The following is a 10268-nucleotide window of genomic DNA, read 5'->3' as shown; positions in this document are numbered from 1 at the left end:
TTAAAAATTATTAGAATACAAATGTTTAAAAAATGCAAAATAAATTTTTTTTTTTGATAAAAGTGGTAGAAACTGCTAAATATTATTGATTATAATTTTTACAGTCTTGGTTCAAAGAGCACCGGTAGGAAAGAACCAGGCAAAGAAAACCTCTGGTCTTACTCATAAAACCTTAAAAAACTATAAAGTCTCCAAAGATATTAGCATGAAAGTACAAGGAGAGTATATGATTCAACCCCAAGCCCCACCAACCAGACAAAAAATTTGCCCAATCCCAAACCCAGATACCATAAAAAAAACACAACCAATACAAAATGATCTGGGGCTAGATATAAAATGCTTCTACAAATGGAGTTGGAAAATCCAATCAAGAAAGCCTTCAAGGATGAAGAAACTAGGCACTAGGTCCTACATTTGGAGTAGACGAAGCCACATAATTAATTGCATCTTGATTATCAGGAGAAATCACCTAGAAAGGCACCGCCATGCTTGGAATGGACACAATTGTAGCCATAGACTCAAGAAGATAGTGCAATCTTGAAAAAATATTCAGAGCAACAGACAGAATAACCGGCAACACACGATTGAAAAAGACTTAAAAAGAAAACATAATATCATCATAGTTATTAGAAATCAACCCTCCTCTAATTATAGAAAGTAATTCCCCATGCCAACCATTAGATAGAAGTTGATGCAGAGATAAAAAACCACCATAAGAAAAATCACCAAAGTCAAAATGATAAGAAGACAAAGCATGATCCAAATTAGAAGCAAAGTAGAAAGAAGAGTGCAAGAATGTGTCTGATAATGCCCAAACCAAAGCAGCGTCCATAAGCAAATCCATACAAATAGTAACAAACTGAGAAGCCACTTCAGCAAGAAAAACATTAGTATTTTCCACCAACCACTGCCTACCCACCACCTTGCGAATAGCAAGAGAAACATCTGAAGGACATAAATTAAACAACCTACCAAGCTTTTAATCATCAAAGGCATGGTTATCCTGAGATATCATAGAGTTTAGTGGGCAAGATAATTCTGTAACTTGCACTATAAGAAGCCATAAAAAAAACATAAAGGCCCATAGCAAAAGTGATCAACAATCCATAATATATAGAGCCAAGAATCACATGAAAGAGAATTTGAAAAGACATCATAATTTGCCAATCTCTTACCTCATAAATCAATAAACCACATGAGCTTACCATCACATCGAAATCCATGAACCCAAAAAAGACAATAAAGACATATGAACCTCAACACATAGCCTGTGCCAACAACTTACCTCAAATAACCACACCACCTAAAACCAAGAAGAAGTAATCATGAAAAGATACCATCTTAAACAAAACCAATCAAGAAAAGCCCATCCCAAGTAGAGAATCATACAAGGAATATCACATAGTGCCTCAAGAAGGAATAATCATTAGACATACCCAATTTGAATATGAGACATCATTAATATCAAATCACTCAACACCCGTAAACTAGTTCGACCAACACCCTCTTTCAAATCATCAATGGGAATGTAACTCTAATGGAATCAAGTAAACAATCAGAATAGGCTTCGTACTCAAAGTCACTAAATTCACATACATATTACTGATCTCAAATCAAGTGCAAGGTCACATCAAAGCCTGTTAAAGTACAAAGCTGCAGAATAATCACCAAAGTAAATAATGAAGAAGACAAGTAATATCCAAAAGAATTAAAAAAGAACCCATAAGCCCAGATAGATAAATATATTAAGGATACAAAACAGCCAGGCCACACTCTACATGATGCAAACAAATCTCATGCATGCTAGACAATAGGAATGCAAGCGCACCACTAAATCTATAACATATCCCAAATGAAACATCAAATAAAAATGCAAAATTGACATGAAAATCCTAACATTACTCATGAGTAATTTGGAACCCTTGCATCCAGCAAAGAATGGATATCCTGTGGCCAGACATCTAACTGATTCGCATGGAGATCAATCGCTAAATTTTAAAAAAAAATTGTAGTAACATTAATCTCTCTATAGCAATGAGAAACCAAATAAGCATCAAAGCTACCAAGCTTAATCAGGATGTGATCAAGAAGATACTAAAGATGTCAACAATGACTTTTCTTATTAGATAAACTTTGAAAGGTCACCATAGAATCTCCTTGATGCAAAGCCCTCCTTGTATCCTACCAAACACTCCAAGATGTATGACATTGACCCCTCAAAACAATAATAGGATCCTATCAAGGCAAGGCTCTACAACATTAGTTCAACACCTCACAATCTCCAAGACTCATACTTACTCAAATTGGGTAATTTGCTCCAACATACACTTTGAAGCCTCCAAGGGTTACTGACCATTGCCACACTTGTTTTTGGTCAAACATGACTCACTTGGACCAGATCAAACACTAGTTGCAAGGATTCGACACCATTCTCTATAGCACCTTCACAATTAGGCCTATTTACTAGTAGCCCTTTAAAATGGGTAAAGGGACCTTAAGTCCAAAATTTTCCAAAAACCCTAAAAAACAAGTCATATATTCAAATACCCTTTTGGGCCTTACATAATTCCCCAAAAGGAAGGGTTAAGTTCTGACAAACAAAGGTCTAAAACAGGTGAAGGTCAGCTGTCTTAAAGGGGTAATTAGGTCTCCATTTGTGAAGCAACTATCTCCAAATGAACAAACCATACAATCACAACCCCATGAGCATGTGGGGAACCATAAACCATCATGGATTCTAGGGTTACATGCTTGGAATAATCACCATTTGCATTCTAGGGTAGCTTTGTTGTTTAAGGACTAGGTAGCCACATAGAGATGCCTACCTAGGGTTGGTTCAAACACACACCTCCCTTGATCCTCCTGCAAAATGATTTTGGAATCTTAAAATACACTAGACATACTTGCATTTCACCCAATCCCATGAGTCTCAGATTGATAAATTGCAAGTTATGGCCATGGAGAAACAAAACCCTAGGTAAACCCTGGTTTTCCGGGTACTACAACAAAATTGGAATAACAAAAGAAAAAAACACAATTTGAACCTCAAACCAAATCCAAATCAAAGGTGACTCACTATTATAATAAGTCACATCAATGGGAATTGATCCCAATCCGTACAATGCTGTACCCCATACCAAAACTCCAGAATTGCAGGAAAAACTCAGAATTTCATTAGTTTGCAATCATCAAAACTTTCCTCCGTACAGTCTAACCTTGGGAATCAGATCCAAAAATTCTCTATACCACTCCACAACTTCTCTCAATTGAAAAAAGAGGCTAGAGCCATTGGAGGAGTTCAAACAACCAAAAATACAAAAATTGCATAAAAGTTGCTTATGACAACTTTTGACAAAGTTGTCAAAATGTCATTTCTCGCCTCTTAATGCCTTGGGTTAAGACTAACCCTTCCTAAAACACCCTAGAATCACTAAAAATACAAGGATAACTATGTCCTACACACAATTGATCCCCCTTTTATCCAAAAGTCCTAATTGGCTTATCAAGATGCCAAAATAGGAGTTTGGCTCACAAGATGGGGTCTTTTATTACAAACACACAACACATGTGAAACATCCTAAAGACATGTTTGATGCCTTATCCTTCCTCCTCTAAGCCTAATTTATCAAATTTAAGGGGTGCTCCTGCACCATACTCCCCAGAAGAAGAAATCTCAAGTCCACTTGAGATGAGAGCCTCCAAGTCTACACCATGGTCTTTAATCTATTGTTCTGTCATCTAGATGACTTCAGAATTAGGTTGTCCCTTCCAAGCCACCAAATATTCCATATAAACATTGTTCCTTGTTCTCTTTACAACCTTGGTGTCTAAAACCTTATGCAACTTTGGTGGTTCATGTTTGGGAATGTCATCATCTGCAATAACCTAATTGTGTCTTCTCTTGTATCAACACTACATTTCTAAAGAGTTAAGCCACATATATTAAAGATAGGTGATAGACCAAGATTAGGTGGGAGTTGAAGTTCATAAGCATTTGGCCACATTTTTTCAAGATTTGACAGGGTCCAATCTTTCTTTGCATAAGCTTTGTATATCTACCTTTTGGAAGTCTTTACTTCTTCAAGTGAACCCACACCAAGTCTCCCACATCAAACTAGACATCCCTCTTATTCTTGTTAGCATGAGCTTTATATCTTTCTACAGATTATTGAAGGTGAGTTTTAACCTGGTCATGGATCTCCTTTATGGTAGTAGCAAAGGTTTCCCCATCAACACTAATGGCTTCTCCTTGAGATAGCTCTCTTAACTCCAACACACCCCTTGGGTGAATGCCATATACAACCTAGAAGGGTGACTTACCAGTACTCCTATTCACTATATCAATAGGAGAATTCTGCCTGGGACAATATTCTATCCCATGTCTCTCCATGCTGTCTAGTCAAACACCTTAGCAGATTTCCCAATGACCTGTTTACAACTTTAGTTTGGCCATCTATTTGGGATTGTAGGCTAAGAAGAAGGCTAGATTTGTGCCAATCTTCTTCCAAAGGTTCCTCCAGAAGTGTCCAATAAATTTCACATCCCTATCAAAGACTATGGTCAAAGGCAAACCATGTATCCGGACAATCTCCTTGAAGAACAAGTTTGCAACATAAGAAGCAACAAAAGTGGTTTTACATGGCAAGAAATGTGCCATTTTACTAAACCTATCCACCACTACCAAAAAAGTATCATGTCCTTTCCTTGTCCTAGGCAATCCTAAGACAAAATCCATACTTATGCTTTCCCATGGTCTTGAAGGAATGGGTAAAGGCTGATATAGGCCTGCATTTGTGAACTTCCCCTTTGCCTTTTGGCATATCACACATGTCTCCACAAATATACTAACATCTATCAGCAGTTTGGGCCAAAAGTAGTGCCTCTTCACTAAATCTAGTGTCTTGTCAAGGCCAAAGTGGCCTGCCATTGCTCCATAATGTTTCTCCCTGATTATAATTAATCTCATAGAGAATTTGGGTATGCATAATTGTGCACCCTTAAACAAAAATCCATTTTGAATAAAAAATTCAAAGTAATCAACATGAAACCGCTCATCAAATGAAGCACATACCTTATAGATCTCTCCAAAGTCTTCATCATCCTCATACATGGCTTTTAAGGAGTCTATTCCCACACTCTCTAACTAGATCTGATTTGTAGTTAGGACTCTTCTGCTCAAAGCATTTGCCACCTTATTCTTGACCCCTTTCTTATGCTTAAGAGTGAAAGTGAAGGCTTGTAGAGTCTCCACCCACTTCATATGCATGTGATTCAACTTTTCTTAGCTATTTATGAAACTAAGGGCTTGGTTGTCTGTGAATACTATGAACTCTTTTGGCAGCAAGTAGTGTCTCCACTTTTTCAAGGATTGTACTAAAGCATACATCTTTAGGTCATAGGATGAATACCTCCTCTTTGCCTCATTTAACTTCTCACTGAAGAAGGAAATAGGCCTTCCCTCCCAATTGAGCATTGCCCCAATAGCTATGTGATTGGCATCACACTCCACTTAGAAGATCTTGTTGAAATCAGGTAGGGCAAGGACCAATTGCTATGCAAATTTTCTCTTCAATGTTTCAAAGGAGTTATCTGCCTCTTCTGTCCAACTGAACCTGCACTTTTCTCTTCCCTTTATGGTATCAAGCATAGGAGCACAAATATGGCTAAAGCCTCTTCTAAACTTCCTATAGAATGTGGCTCAGCCATGGAAGCTTCTAACATCATTCATTGTTCTAGGTGTAGGCCAAGACAATATGGCACTCACCTTTTCTTGATCCATTTTTAACTCATCGTAGGAGATTCAAAATCCTAAGTAGATGATCTCTTCCTGCATAAACAAACACTTTTCCAAATTGATCATTTATTTATTTTCATGCAATCTCCTTAGGACCTGGTCTACATGTTTTAGGTGCTCTTCTTTGGTTTGACTGAAAATCAAAATGTCATCTAGGTAGACTATGAAAAAATTTCCTATGAAAACCCTCAAAACCTCATTCATTAACCTCATAAAGGTACTTGGTGCATTAGATAAGCCAAAGCGCATGACTTTCCACTCATACAACCCCTCATTTGTTTTAAATGCAGTCTTCCACTCATCTCTCGACCTAATCCTAATCTGATGATAGCCACTTTTCAAGTCAATTTTTATAAAGTATCTAACACCCTCCAAGCAATCTAACAAATCCTCAATCCTAGGCATTGGAAATCTATACTTGATACTAATTTTGTTGATAGCCCTTGATTTGGTGCAAAGCCTCCAAGTGCCTTCCTTTTTGGGTGCCAATACTACAGGGACTGCACATGGGCTCAAACTTTTGCCAACCAGTCCAGACTCCAACAATTCTTTAATCTGCCTTGCCATCTCAACATTTTGATCAGGTGTGAGCTTGTATGCTGCTTTATTAGGCAAGGTGGATCCAGGTATAAGATCTATGCAATGGTTTATATCTCTCATGGGAGGTAGTGACCTTGGCATGCCATCAAAGATGACACCCTTGTATTTGTTTAGTAGTTGTTGCACTGTAGGGTCAACCAACCTCAATCTGTCTTCTTTCTTATCTTCAGACTTCTCCACCTTTGTCACTATTGGACTAGTAATAAGGGCATAACAAACAATGCCTTCATCTGCCATGTTCTTCATGAATTTATTTCCTCCTAACATCAACACCTTGGCCTCCTTTGGTTTGGTTTCCTCTTCACTCTCCTTCAAAGGTAACAACTCAATCACTTTACCATCTTTGGTGATGGAATATATGTTCCTAGCACCATCATTTTGTGCATTTAAATCAAATTTCCATGGTCTCCCAAATAGAAGATGGCAAGCATCCATCTTTGCAATGTCAAACAACAATCTATCCATATAGGTTCCAATATGAAATTCTACCCAAGCCTTCTCTTCCACAAAATCTTACTAACCTTGGGTGAGCCATGAGACCTTGTAGGGGCAAGGGTGAGGTAGTCTCCTCATCTTTATCTTCTCCACCATTTCTAGACACACAAATTTTTCAATTAAACTAGAGTCTATTAGAACCTTGCATACCTTTCCACATGCTTTGCAAGTGGTCTTGAATAGGGATTTTCTCTGTGGGGGCTCTTTGTTAGCCATCTTCATGGTAGTTACTGCTCTTTTGATCATCAAAGCTTCACCTCTTTTAGGGTAGCCATAACTATCAGGGGTATTGACACTTTGGTATGTATTTGCACTTGCCACACTTTGGCAATCAGCTTCTAGAACCAAGTTACTTCTCCTTTCCCCCATGGAACTAGTAGGTTTGTCAAGACATCTATTGGCCATGTGCCCTTCTTGATTGCAGTTATTACATTTGATTGGACCTCTACCTTGAGATCTTCCCTTGAATGGTGGTCTTCTTCCTCTGAAGTTACCTCTTTGATTGTATCCTCCATTGTTATTGGAACTACTCTCTCCTTTAGTTCCTTCTTGATTGGTTTCACCTTGGTTTCCAAAACCATTTCCTTTACCTCTAAAAAAACTTCTTCCCCCTTTTTGTTGTCTTCCTCTTCCTCTATTGTTCTTCTCTTGTCTCCTCTTGATCTTCTCTTCCACCTTGAGGGCAAGTTGATGGCATCTACCAACAGTATCTGAGCTAAGGAGGTTTAGTTCTTCTTGAATGTTATACCTTAATCCATTTAGGTACCAGGAAAATTTTTCACTCTCTTTCTCCTTTGTCTTAGACTTCATACATAGCCTTTGGAACTTCTCAGTGTAAGAGTTCACATCCATCTCCTTCATCCTGAGATTTTGTCTTCTCTTATGAAGTTGAATTTCATAGTCTTTGGGTACACAGGCCTCCTTTACTAAGGCAACCATCCTCTTCCAAGAAACAATCTTGGGTTTGTTGTCCTTCTCTCTTTCCTCTTGGAAAAGTTCCACCAAGTTATGGTGGCTTCCTTCAACTTGGACATAGCAATCTTCACCTTCTGGTGTCCTGGAAAGTCTTCACATTTAAAGAAACTAGACAGGGAGTCTATCCAATCTACCACTACATTTGGTTCCATCTTCTCAGTAAAATTTGGCAAATCAATCTTTTGCTCCATGGTTCTCCTCTCCATGGATTTGAGGGCATTAAGGAAGTGCCTCTGGTTAGGAGGAATCACCTCTTCCTCTGACATAGGGATCTCATCTTCATCCTTGTCTTCAACACTACTAGTGCCTCCATCTTTCTGCCCATCTACTCTACCTCTCAACCTCTCTAACTCCCTCTACATTTCCTTGCAAGCAGTGGCCTACTCTCTCACAATCTTTGCCAATTCCATGTTGGTGATCGGTCTTCTAGGGAATTCTTCTTCTTGTCCCTCTGCCATTTCTCAAATCTGTATCTCCTTACCAATGTCATTACTAGCTCTGCTACCACTTGATGTAGAGCCCTCCTTGTATCCTTCCAAACACTCCAAGATGTATGGCACTGACCCCTCAAAACAACAATAGGATCCTATCAAGGCAAGGCTCTACAACATTAGTTCAACACCTCACAATCTCCAAGACTCATACTTACTCAAATTGGGTAATTTGCTCCAACATACACTTTGAAGCCTCCAAGGGTTACTGATTATTGCCACACCTCTTTTGGGTCAAACATGACTCATTTGGACTAGATCAAACACTGGTTGTAAGGATTCAACACCATTCTCTATAGCACCTTCACAATTAGGCCTATTTTCTAGTAGCCCTTTGAAACGGGTAAAGGGACCTTAAGTCCAAACTTTTCCAAACAGCCTGACAAAAAAGTCATGGACTCAAATACCCTTTTGGGCTTTACACAATTTCCCAAAAGGAAGGGTCAAGGTCTGACAAACAAAGATCTGAAACCGATGATAGTCAATTGTCCTAAAGGGTTAATTAGGTCTCCATTTGTGAAGCAACTATGTCTAAATGAACAAACCATACAATCACAACCCCATGAGCATGTGGGGAACCATGAACCATCATGGATTCTACGGTTACATGCCTAGAATCATCACCATTTGCATTCTAGGGTAGCTTTGTTGTTTAAGGACTAGGTAGCCACATAGAGATGTCTACCTAGGGTTGGTTCAAGCACACACCTCCCTTGCTCCTCCTACAAAATTATTTTAGAATCTTAAAATATACTAGCCATAATTTCATTTCACCCAATCCCATGAGTCTCAGATTGATAAATTGCAAGTTATGGCCATGGAGAAATAAAACCCTAGGTAAACCCTTGTTTTCTAGGCACCTACAACAAAATTGGAATAATAGGAGTAAAACACACAATCTGAACCTAAAACCAAAGCCAAATAAAAGGTGACTCACTATTCTAACAAAGTCACATCATTGGGAAATTATCCCAATCCGTACAATGCCGTACCATGTACCAAAACTCCAGAATTGCAGGAAAAACTCAGAATTTCATTAGTTTGTTGTCATCAAAACTTTCCTCCGTACAGTCTAACCTTGGGAATTAGATCCACAAGGTGTATATACCACTCCACAACTACTCTCAATTGAAAAAAAGAGGTTAGAGCCATTGGAGGATTTCAAACAACCAAAAATGCAAAAATTGCATAAAAGTTGCTTATGACAACTTTTGACAACTTTTGACAAAGTTGTCAAAATGTCATTTCTCGCCTCCTAATGCCTTGGGTTAAGACTAAACCTTCCTAAAACACCCTAGAATCACTAAAACTACTAGGATAACTATGTCCTACACATAATTGATCCCATTTTTGTCCAAAAGTCCTAATTGGCTTATCAAGATGCCAAAATAGGAGTTTGGCTCACAAGATGGGGTCTTTTATTACAAACAAACAACACATGTAAAACATCCTAAAGACATGTTTGATGCCTTATACTTCCTCTTCTAAGCCTTATTTATCAACTTGAAGGGGTTCTCCTGCACCACCCCTTCTAAAACAACATTTGTAATGCCAAGGGAGAAATCCAAATCCAAACCGAGAGATAAAGCATGAAATTCAGCATAATTGTTAGTTTTGACACCAACATAATGACATCTAGCAGAAACTAACTTGGAGTTATGATCAAATATAGCCACCCTAATACAAGCCTCACCAGGATTCCCCCTGGAGGAACCATCATAATTCACCTTGAAAAAAGGAGGACACCATTTAGCTAATTTCCTTCTATTAACCCCACCAAAACATTTAGCAATCGAACCCCGAGAAGGAAGGGACTTCAAAGAACACCAAACTCTAGTTATCATATTATCCCAATGAGAAAAGGAAGTGAGATGAATGAGGTTCTTATAAATGTAGGAAAGAGAAACCTCAGA

Source organism: Cryptomeria japonica, chromosome 3 (genome assembly GCF_030272615.1).
Source record: "Cryptomeria japonica chromosome 3, Sugi_1.0, whole genome shotgun sequence".
NCBI classification, from domain to species: Eukaryota; Viridiplantae; Streptophyta; class Pinopsida; order Cupressales; family Cupressaceae; genus Cryptomeria; species Cryptomeria japonica.
Note: the sequence above shows the minus strand (reverse complement) of the source record.